This window comes from Colobus angolensis, unplaced genomic scaffold (assembly GCF_000951035.1).
Source record: "Colobus angolensis palliatus isolate OR3802 unplaced genomic scaffold, Cang.pa_1.0 Scaffold145, whole genome shotgun sequence".
Lineage (NCBI taxonomy): Eukaryota > Metazoa > Chordata > Mammalia > Primates > Cercopithecidae > Colobus > Colobus angolensis.
The window spans coordinates 5,517,769-5,529,016 of record NW_012114544.1 but is presented as its reverse complement, the minus strand read 5'-3'; positions in this window follow the sequence as shown (position 1 = coordinate 5,529,016).

Sequence of the window (11,248 nt, the reverse complement as noted above, 5' to 3'; positions counted from 1 at the left end):
TTTGTTTTTTTGAAATGGCGTCTTGCTCTGTCACACAGGCTGGAGTGCAGTGGCGTGATCTTGGCTCACTGCAACCTCTACCTCCTGGGTTCAAGCAGTTCTGCTGCCTCAGCCTCCCAAGTGAGTAGCTGGGATTACAGGCGCATGACACCATGCCTGGCTAATTTTTGTATTTTTAGTAGAGATGGGGTTTCACCATGTTGAGCAGGCTAGTCTTGAACTTCTGACTTCAGGTGATCCACTTGCCTTGGCCTCCCAAAGTGCTGGGATTACAGGAATGAGCCACCATGCCCAGCCAGATACTGATGAAATTTCTATTGGAAACTGATGTAAGTATGGTCATTCACAATCATCAGATGTCTTTTCATAGTAATTCTTCAGTTATAGGATGTACGCAAGCATTATCAGCCTCCCTACTGCCAGATGGTATGTTATAATGAAAACAAGTCTCAGAATAAATTCTGCTGTGCTGGGAAATGTTATTATCATTTAGGAAAAAAATAATATAAAACGATTCTAGAGGCTCAATGAATTCCAAGTGCTGTATCTTCCCCAAATCTTGAAGGTTCACATGAGTCACATGTAACAATACTGTAGCAGAAAAATTTGATGAACCTTCTAATCAGTGTGAGGCTGCTCATAACCCATAAGAATTATAGACATGAGGACCTATTTACATGGAATCCTTTGTTTTCTCTACTTTGCATAATCATGGAAGTGACTTCCCAATATTTTTACTGATTCACATGTTAATTATTAGTCATCCTAGAAGTGAAAAATATTTACAAATGTCCATTATACTATTTAATAAATCCTTGGTATAGATGGCAGTAAGTATAGCTAAAGTATTTTGATAATCATAGCTTGAGGGTAAATTTTTAATTTTAGGTTTGAAATATTAAATAACCACATGGAAAGAGTGTATAACAGATTACGTGAAGCCAAATATTAACTAAAAGAGAAACATGAGACCCAAGGACTAAGGCTTCAATGAATAGACTGATTATAATGCTGGCTACTAATGTTAGTGGAAGTGTAACTGTGCTGGCATTTTTTTTCTTTTTTTTTTTTTTTTTAATGACTGTTCTTGTTTATTAGGGCTGAGGGTTTGAGTGGTCTGTGCTAATCCCATTATTTTCTCATAAGTAGGGTTGCCATATAATTCACAAAATTAACATGGGCATTTTTGAAAGGGAAAGGGGATAATAACTGGATAGTTTCTGGGGACAACGTGTTTAGTACAACCTCAAACAACCTGGGACAAGTAGTCATCCTACTAATTTTATAGAATATGGAGTTTTGCAGAACATGTTCTGAGTTACAGAAGATTTTGTACAAGCTATCACCAACATACCAACAATCTATGCTACTGTGGCAGAGTCTGCTCATTGACCATAAAAATCTCTGTTTCTTCTCCCTGGGAAGACAACTGAGCCAAATTTGTTATACTTCTTTACAGTTAGTTGTGGTAATATGACTGAATTCAGGTCAATGGAATGAGAACAAAAATAATATATGCTGCTTCTAGGCCTGTCCTTTTCCTCCTCTGGTTGATTCTGGCAACAGAATAATCACCTGGTGGTCTGGACTAGTCTTACATTGAAGATAGCACAGTGGTCCTCAGCATGGGTCCCTGAATGACTATGGAAAATATGCTCTCATCCCCTCACCAATTACCCTGGACTGTTAGATGATCTACTCTTCTATTATATTGAACCACTATGTACTTGAGTCTATGAGTCATGGTAGCCCAGCATAGCTTAGTTTATTGGAATACCTTTTGGATCTTTACAATCTGCCTATATTTACAGTTTTATTTGCCAAGGTCTGGGGACATTTGGTTTTAGTTTTTAGTTTTACTGTGTCTCTTTTTGTCTCTTTATTATTACCACTATTATTATATTCTTTGTCTATGGAAAAAAACACTGCTAATTTTACTGAGATTTCTTTGATTACCAGTTGTTAATAAGCAGTATATGTGGGCTATTAAGTCACCCCTTTATTGTTAGCATGCTATAATGAATGCAAGTAATTTGAATTCTGTGCAACGCTTACCTTACCATGTGCCAAAGGATAAGAATTGCTAAATTCCATAAACCTGGATACTTGTACCCCTAAGAGTTCAAACAGTGGGACAGTAAGTAGTATTCATGAAGTTGTGGAAATTTTCGGGAGGCTAGTAAGAGAAAGTTTCTTTGATGAACTGATATTTGAGCAGATATTTGAATGATATGAAATAACAAGCTATGAAAAGCTGGCACAAATAATTTTACATGACTTTGTTAGTACCACTAAACTCAATGACTTGCAGGAAACCAAAATCACTCAGGGAACAGATCCAATCCTCAAGATTTAAAGTTGTGGGAGCAGCAAAATGCTATCAGCTACATTGTTTGAGAGAGAAAAAAAAGCAGCATTTTATTGGTATTTCATTTAAACACTGTTATATACAAGTGTTTCTATTACTTCTTATTATGTGCAGTAATACATCTTTATAAGTATAATTGAAAAAAGTGCCAGTATCCATATGTTCCCTGCCTAGTTAATGACTCTAATACTAATTGAAAAGCTTCTGCAGTGTCATAATTCCATCAATAAATCTATGTATTTATAGCGATACTATCAGCAAAGTATCTCATTATTTTGACCTGGTGCCATTTTAGCAACAGGCAATAAATGAGGGGAGGAATAATAATCTCAGGAGCAAAACTTCCTGTTTCTCATGCACACATATTTTTCAGACCTAAGAAAACATTAGCTCTTTATACCTTTTCCTTCAACTTTCGGAAAACTAGATATTTATTGCTCTTAATTTATATGATATTTCTTGCCACATTGTAAGATCATCTGTAAATAGTCCGTATCACCATTTTATTTTCCTTTGGGTCACAGGCCTTCTGTTATACAATACAATTTTAATTACATTTAGAAGATTTAAAACAAATAATCCTTAATAACAAACATAGCAGTTGCTAGTCAGAAGGGCTTTCTCCTATTCACTCCATCCAGCTATACTAATATGATTTTCATACATTGTAACCGGTTTTCAACATTTAACTGCAAATACAAGTGGGGCAGAGAGTTCATATATGAAAACTTGGTAGTTTTATTCTGACATTTAAACTGTTTTCACTTTTAGATAGCATGCATAGCTTTCTCGCACAGTGAGGCAAGCATTGCGCTGAATTTATAGAATTCACATTTGAAGCTCAATCTCCTATTATTGCCAAATACAGGATAGAATGAATAACCATATCTAGTTTGCAAACATGTATCTTGGTGTCCAAGAGTGCTATACAATGCTGATAAAATAGTTATCAAAACTGATATGAAACCCCTGTTCTCATGGAAACTTGCCAAGAAACAAATGAAAAGGAAGCCAGTCATTGGAAAATTAATTATACAAAAATCATTTAGTAACAATTGTGTTTAAGTAATTAGTTTTTGAGGATAAAACAGACAAAACAAAACAGAAATTTGTAAGAAAAAAGTAAATCTTAAACTATCCCAGAATATAACACAATATGTCCTTGGGGAAATAATTGTGTGTTGAGACCCGATAGATGAATGAATGCCAGTAGGAAAATGTGGTAGGCACGGAGAGGTAGCATTTTAGTAAACACAGAGCCTGGTCTATGACGATACATCGGGAACATGCTCGATGTTTGAGAAATGGAGAAAACCCTGATGTCTCTGGGGCTTAATGAGTGAAAGAGAGATTGGCAGAAAATTGGGCTGAAGTCAGAGTCAATGAATGAATTCTACAGATCTTCTAAGAGATGAAGATCTTACCCTACGTGCAATGTAAAGGAGCTTATGGTGTTTAAGTATGATTTGACATAATCAGCCTCGCTACTAAAAGAGATGATTCACACTGTTGGTGAAGAAGAGTTTAGACTAGGACAATAATATTGGATATATTGTTTGTAATGGAGGGCATCAGAAACACATAATAGGTCCAACACAAAGCAAAATGTAGTTTCCATGGATTTAGCCCAAGATGGTGAATTAGAGCTATGTTTTGTAGTTAAAACCATTAGGATTCTGAGTAAGGAGGAGATGCTGCTAAGTATAAAGGTGCTGGTGAACTGACAGAGGGGAACAGGATATGAGAATCACTCCTACTCCTCTGCCTAAAATACTATCATGGGTTTCCATTGGAAAGACAATGAAGATGGATGCTAGTGGCAAAAAGAATAAGTACTCTGGCCAGGCACGGTGGTTCATGTCCATAATCCCAACACATTGGGATTCTGAGGTGGGTGCCTAATGAGGTCAGGAGTTTGAGACAAGCCTGACCAACATAGTGAAACCCCGTCTCTACTAAAAGTTAAAAAAATTAGCCAGAAGTGATGGCGTGCCCTGTAATCCCAGCTACTCAGGAGTCAGAGGCAGGAGAATTGCTTGGACCCCAAAGGCAGAAGATGCAGTGAGCTGAGGTCATACCACTGCAACCCAGCCTGAACGACAGAGCTTGACTCTTTATCAAAAAAAAAAAAAAATCTAATTTGTATTCCCTATATTTTAAATTGAGTTTTCTTACTTAGAATATATGCAGTCTAAAATCAGTCTAAAATACCTAACCCTCCTTGGTTTCTGGCTCTATACATGGTGATAATAATTGTATCTCAGAATGCTGGCACATATATGGATTCAAAACACAATGTGAAAAACATTACATAATAATTGATTCTTCACAAGCTTTCAATGACAGTTAATTATGAAATTAAAGTTCATTGATATGGCCTACTAATCCGTACTAAGGCTCTGGGCATCTCTGTTCATGTCTCCATGATTGCCCAGTGGCACTCTTTCCCTTACACCTGGCGCTCCAGGGACACTAGCCACCTTTCATTTCTTCTGGCATATTGTAATTGGTTCTGCCTCAGCTCCTGCTTGGCAGGATGCCAGGAGTTAATTCTCTTCTGCTCCTGCTTTCACCTAGTTAATATTTACTCATCCTTCAGGTCTCAGCTCAAATGTCAAATTCCTCAGAGGAGGCATCTTCTACCAGACTGCAAATTTGTGAAGGCATAGGAAACAATGCTTAGCAAACTGTTTCTCAACAGCACCCAGTGCAATATTGACAACATGACAAAGACTCCACAGGTATTTATTGGATGAGTTAATTGCTAATGATCAAATAAATACATGGAAAAGAATCATGTTTGGGGACAAAGGCTATGAGTTTCAATGTGGATATACTGAGATTGAAAGATCTATTGACTATTTAAATGGATATTTTATTTTTTCTATCCTAAAATAATGTTTGCTGATGGAAAAGAAAGTAAGAAGAGGGCAAAGGATCCTACACTTTCTCTGAGACCCTGGATACAAATGCTCTCCCGCAAGATAGAGTTGTTTTAGTATTACTGAAATATTAAGTACTAAGACAGAAACCTCTTAAAAGCAATAACCAGAGAAAGGGAAAAATGCTGGAAGTAATCATAATGAACTAGATGTTTCACTACTAATAGATTTGAATCTTTGTTTATTAGGATGGTAAGGAATACCACCTTGTAAATGAAAAGACATCATTTAATTCAGAATAGTTCAGACTCAATTACCAAATAGAGGCTAAGAGTTTCAAATCTATAAAACTAATATTTTACATTGGGAAACAGTTTGTGTTCGTTTGTATTTGACACACTTACAATATTTAATAGAATATGGTACATGAGGGGTTTCTCTTTGAAAATAATATTATGCATTCTTGAAAAAGTTTGTGCTTTATAAAATCAGATACTGAGGTTAGTAAGTACAAATAATGAGAAATAATAAGTCAAATTAATGGGAAAATAGAGGCATTCATGCAAAATCTATGCAATTTTTAAACCAGAGGATTTAATGAACAGTAAGAATGTAAACCAAAAGCTGCGTTAAATCTCTGTTGCTATCTGCACCCACTACCACCCAGGTCTTCTCCGTGGGATTCAAGGCAACCTACAAGGAACAGATAACCACTCCAGACTCACAGTGTACCTTTCTGGGGACAAAATCCTAGTACAGATGGTTGCTCTTATTTTTCTCAAAATTGAACTAAAATGTTCACTGATGCCAATGCAGCGGCTAAATTGATGAATAAATTTGTCTTCCTCTGCTGAAGTTCCTAATTACATTTTACTGATATCTTTCTATGTATTAGTTGCTTGTGAACTAATTTTTATGATAGAAATGTGTTACAGGTGAACAGACTCCACAGAAAGATAGCTTCCAACAATTTATTAGGATTGGTCTCATAATATTTCAGTGTTTCATAAGATTTCAGTTTCCTTATTAAATAAATAATATTAGAGTCAAACAATATAGAAAGATGTGGCTATTGTAAATGATATGGCACACATATATGGGCTAATACAGAAAGATGCCCCCAGCTAAAATGAAGGGGGGAACACCAACTTTTTCTTAAAGTGAATATACACGAAATCATGACCAACATGAAGTTTAAACAAATTTTACTGCAGGAATAAATCTTTCAAAACTGAAAAATAATGTGTGGTCTGTGTGTGCATGTGTGTGTTTGTGTGTATGTAAGTGTTGTGGAAATCTGAAATTGTCTCTTTAGTCCAACTTCTTTGCTTTTTCTAATTATAACAGGGGTGAGAAGTCTCATCGACTATCTGGGGAAAGAGGCAACACCTGCAGATTTCAGGGAACCATTAAATATGGACTTCTAAAATTCTCTAACCTATATGCTTTTCCCCCTTCCTTCCCAGTTTTTTCCACTCTTTCATCCTCACCAAGTATATTTGTATTTACCATTTGCAGCAACTTACCTTCTCTCCCCATTGAAGCAATCGAGTCCCCATGTCTCTATTGGCTGTATAACTAATATTAGGAACACAGACGGTCAGCCTCAGTCTTTAGTAAAAACTTATTATTCTTGCTTTTCCTCAATTTCCTCTCTCATCACACAACTACATTTCATTATATTCTCAATATATGTTTGTTCATTTTTATTGTTGTTAATCTTTAATTCAGCAGCTACTGTTTAAAAAATGAGAGGTGAACACTGTTTTTTGTAACTTTCCTAAAATTCTGTGGTCCATTTTGGAAAGGATCATTCCATCACATAAATGCATTATTTCTCAAAATAAGAAAACAAATCAGCTGTATCCCTGAGAATTCTCCTTACCTAAGCATGAGAGTAATGGAGTGTGTGCCCACGAGGGGGAGAGAAGAAGGCAACACCGCGTTATCCTTTAGAAGGCTTGCAAATTTTCCAAAGGAATATTGTAATTATTCTTCCGTGGGGAAAGACACTCATTTATTTAGTCAATCGGCAATTTTTTTATTTAGGGCCCAAGGTATGGAAAGTACTATACTGAATGTATGAAAAGTATTATGCTTTCCATAGGTTCAGTGATGAACAAACCTGACAATTTTTTTTTTTTTTTTTTTTGAAACAGGTTATATTGCCCCGGCGGGAGTGCAGTGAAGTGATATAGGCTCTCTATAGCCTCCACCTCCCAGGCTCAAGCAGTCCTCCCACTTCAGCCTTCCAAAGTGCCGGGACTGCAGGCATGAAACACCACCCCTAGCCTGACAAAAACTTTGCCCTCAGAAAACTAATTTTATTGTAGGTATATAGTATTGAATGTATTTTATCTTTAATACATATATGTTAAGTTACTGTGCATACATTAGACTAAAATAACCTTATTACATAAAAAGATACTATTCAAGAAAGTTTAATTTTTTAATATATTCTCACAACAATTTTAAACCTTTTAGTTTGAAATAGTTTGGAACGTCAGAAAAGTTGCAAAAAGTATAAAGAAAGCATTCTTCTTTATTCAGCTTCTTTTAATGTTAGCATCTCCCATAACCATATACGGTTACTGAAAGAAGGAAGGTCAGGCTGGGCAACATAGTGAGAACCCCACTGACAAAAAATAAAATGTTAGCCATACATGGCGGCACAAGGCTGCAGTCCCAGCTACTCAGGAGGCTGAGGTGGTAGGATCACTTTGGCCTGGGAGGTAGAGGCTGCTTGAGCCATGATCACACCACTACACTTTAGTCTACACGAAGGAGCAAGACCCTGATTCAAAAAAACGAAAAAAAAAAAAAAAATGAGAAGAAGAAAGGTTACATTGAAAAAACTACTACTAATTAACCTACTGATTTTTCGTGCTATTTCAAGACTTTGGCACTTTTGAAGAGCATTGGCCATCCATCAGCCATTTTCCCCGTTAACTGGTTTTGTGTGATGTTTTCTCATAGTGAGATTGATGATTTTTTTTTCTTTTTTGGAGGGCAAGAGTATCACAGAAGCCCTGTTGTGCCTTTCTCAGTGAATCATGTCAGGTGTTGTATGATGTCATCATAATATCTTATTTCTGGTAATACTAATTGAGTACATTGATAAGGTGGTGCTTGTTGAGTTTCTCCACCATGAAGTTATGCTGTCTCTTTGTTATTAGTTTTTGATAATTTGAGGTGTAAAGGGATATTTTGAAAGAATATAAGTATCTTCTTTTCCATAATACTTTTTGTTCAGTAATTTTAGCACCTATTGGTCTTGTCAGCAGCAATTGTTTTGAAGTTTGTAGCTGATGTTTCCATTTCGAGGAATGATTTTTGGTCTGCTTTATTTATATATTTTTTTCTCTGGTTTTCTTTCATTTGTTCCTATGTCCTGGTGAACCTGTAATTTTGAGATTGATTGCCAGACAATTGCCAGTGTCTGAATTATATGAATCTTGCTCAAAGAAAATTTAATATTTTTCTGAAAGAGTAATAGTATATGCAAATTTCCTTGACCCCACCAGACATTCAACTGATTCAAGACTTAATTTTCAGTCCTTGTGATACAATACCTATTTCTTTTATCCTTCTTTCTCCTAGAGGTTGACCTTCATGCATCTCCACTAAGTACAGCGATTATTTCCTAGGTCTCTTCTCTTGGTTGAATGCTGATGTCGAATTTTTGCCTGTACTATAACTTTCAAACTGCCAAAGTCCCTGCTTGGGCTTTCAGTCTTCTAGGAACTGCTTTATGCTTGGAAACTTCCACCTCTCACTGCATGCATTTGAAACTCATCAATCAGCTATTTTCTTCATAATAGATTGCACAGAGGGTATTGTGCTTCATTCTTTGCAGTTCCACTTTCCTTAATATTAACCCCTAATTCACCACTTATTTAGAGGCTCTGAAAACAACATTTTATCTCTGTGGCCCGTGAATCTGTTGTAAATTACACTCCATGGCTATCCACTATAACCCTGCAATCAGAACTATAGGACTCACATTCCAATGTTTTCCTTTGTTCCAGGAGCTTAATTCCTCACGTCCTATCTGTCGTGGTGACTTTCTGATTCTTCTACACAGCTGTTTTGTTTCATTTACCCAGCATTTCTTATTGTTATCAGTAGGCAGTTTAATCTGATTCTATCTTCGCCATTACAGTCAGGGGAAGAATCTTCAGCATCTCATTTTGAATCAGTCTTAGACTGGCAGTTAACATTATTTTTTTATTAATATTATTATTAAATCTTCACATATTTGTGAATTTGCTTATGTGTGTGTGCATGTGTGTGTTTGTGTGTATGTAAGTGTTGTGGAAATCTGAAATTGTTTCTTTAGTCCAACTTCTTTGCTTTTTCTAATTATAACAGTGGTGAGAAGTCTCATCGACTATCTAGGGAAAGAGGGAACACCTGCAGATTTCAGGGAACCATTAAATATGGACTTCTAAAATTCTTATGACTTAAATATGGACTTCTAAAATGCTTATGTGTATGTGTAAACTGCAGAGTAGAAATGGATGTTTTATTAAACTTTATTGTTAGCTAATTTTTCTCAGACTGTAATTTCTATTGCTCTTAATTTCTAAGAGCAATAGAAAAATTCATTTTGTAAATGCAGAAGTTACGGAGGTTGAATGGTACATAAATTAATGTCAACATAAAATGAAAGTATTGACTTTAATCTTGATATTTGAACACATTTTTTTTTCTACTCGATTTGGATTGTGCCTTTATTTCAATCTTGATGTTGCATCCATCAAGGATTACATAGCTTATATCTAATTTAATTTAAATAACAATGTCAGTTATGAACAAAAGCTATCATTTAAACCATTTTTAGTATCTATAATCATTACCAGAATATAGATGAGAATATATATTATATATATGTATTCATTATCAGAATATAGATGAGCATTCTAGATATAACTTGTAAACTATGGGAATTATCTATGAATAATTAACTGGTCAATTGAAGAATAAAGGTTTATTATTGCAGCCATAATTAACTAAAATTATGAAACAAATGAATTTAACATTCAAAAAATGTGAGCAATTTAAAATAAATTATATATATATAGTAAAAAAAAATTGACCACTAGACAACTATTAAGAACAGAATAATGTCTAAAAAAATTTAGGAAGAGAGCATTCTCATTTTAGCTTAAGTAATGATAACAATCATTTATATAATAAGGAAAGACAGAATAATAGATTAGAACTGTTTGGGGTAATAACATGCCAATTATCACTTAAAATAACCTTAAATTATTGGACATACAGTGATATTAGACACTGAGTATTTAAATAAATGATAATTTAATCAATAAAAAGTAGAATATTAATTTTGTTTTCTCAAATTCCAAAATGATCAGAAAGTTCAAAATTATACCTAAAATTTCAAAAGATAAATTTTAATCTAGTTTTTAATAAAAAAGATCTAATATAATTTTTGAGTAAAAATGTTTAATTTTTGTATATTAGAAATTCATTATTTGATGTTGATTTTTAAGTTTTGACTTGGCTTTGTTGGAACATTTATTTCTAATGCTTCAACATTTCATATTTGACTAAAATATGCAATTGTTTAAACTAAAAAAATGAGTAACCACCAGCAGAACATGGTAAAGCTATAAGATGGAGAATAATAACTGCTAACTCTCCACCAAACCCTACACCCTCTTCTTTATTTTCAATCTTCATTATAATGCTGTATGTCCAACTGTGGCGCTTTCCTTTTCTTTTTCTTTTTTTTGAGATGGAGTCTCGCTCTGTCGCCCAGGCTGGATTGTAGTTGTGCAATCTCAGTTCACTGCAAGCTCCGCCTCCCAGGTTCACACCATTTTCCTGCCTCAGCCTCCCTAGTAGCTGGGACTACAGGTGTCCGCCACCACACCTGGATAATTTTTGTGTATATTGTAGAGACTGCGTTTTGCTGTGTTGCCCAGGCTGTTCTCGAACTCCTGGCCTCAAGCAATCCTGCCTTGGCCTCCCA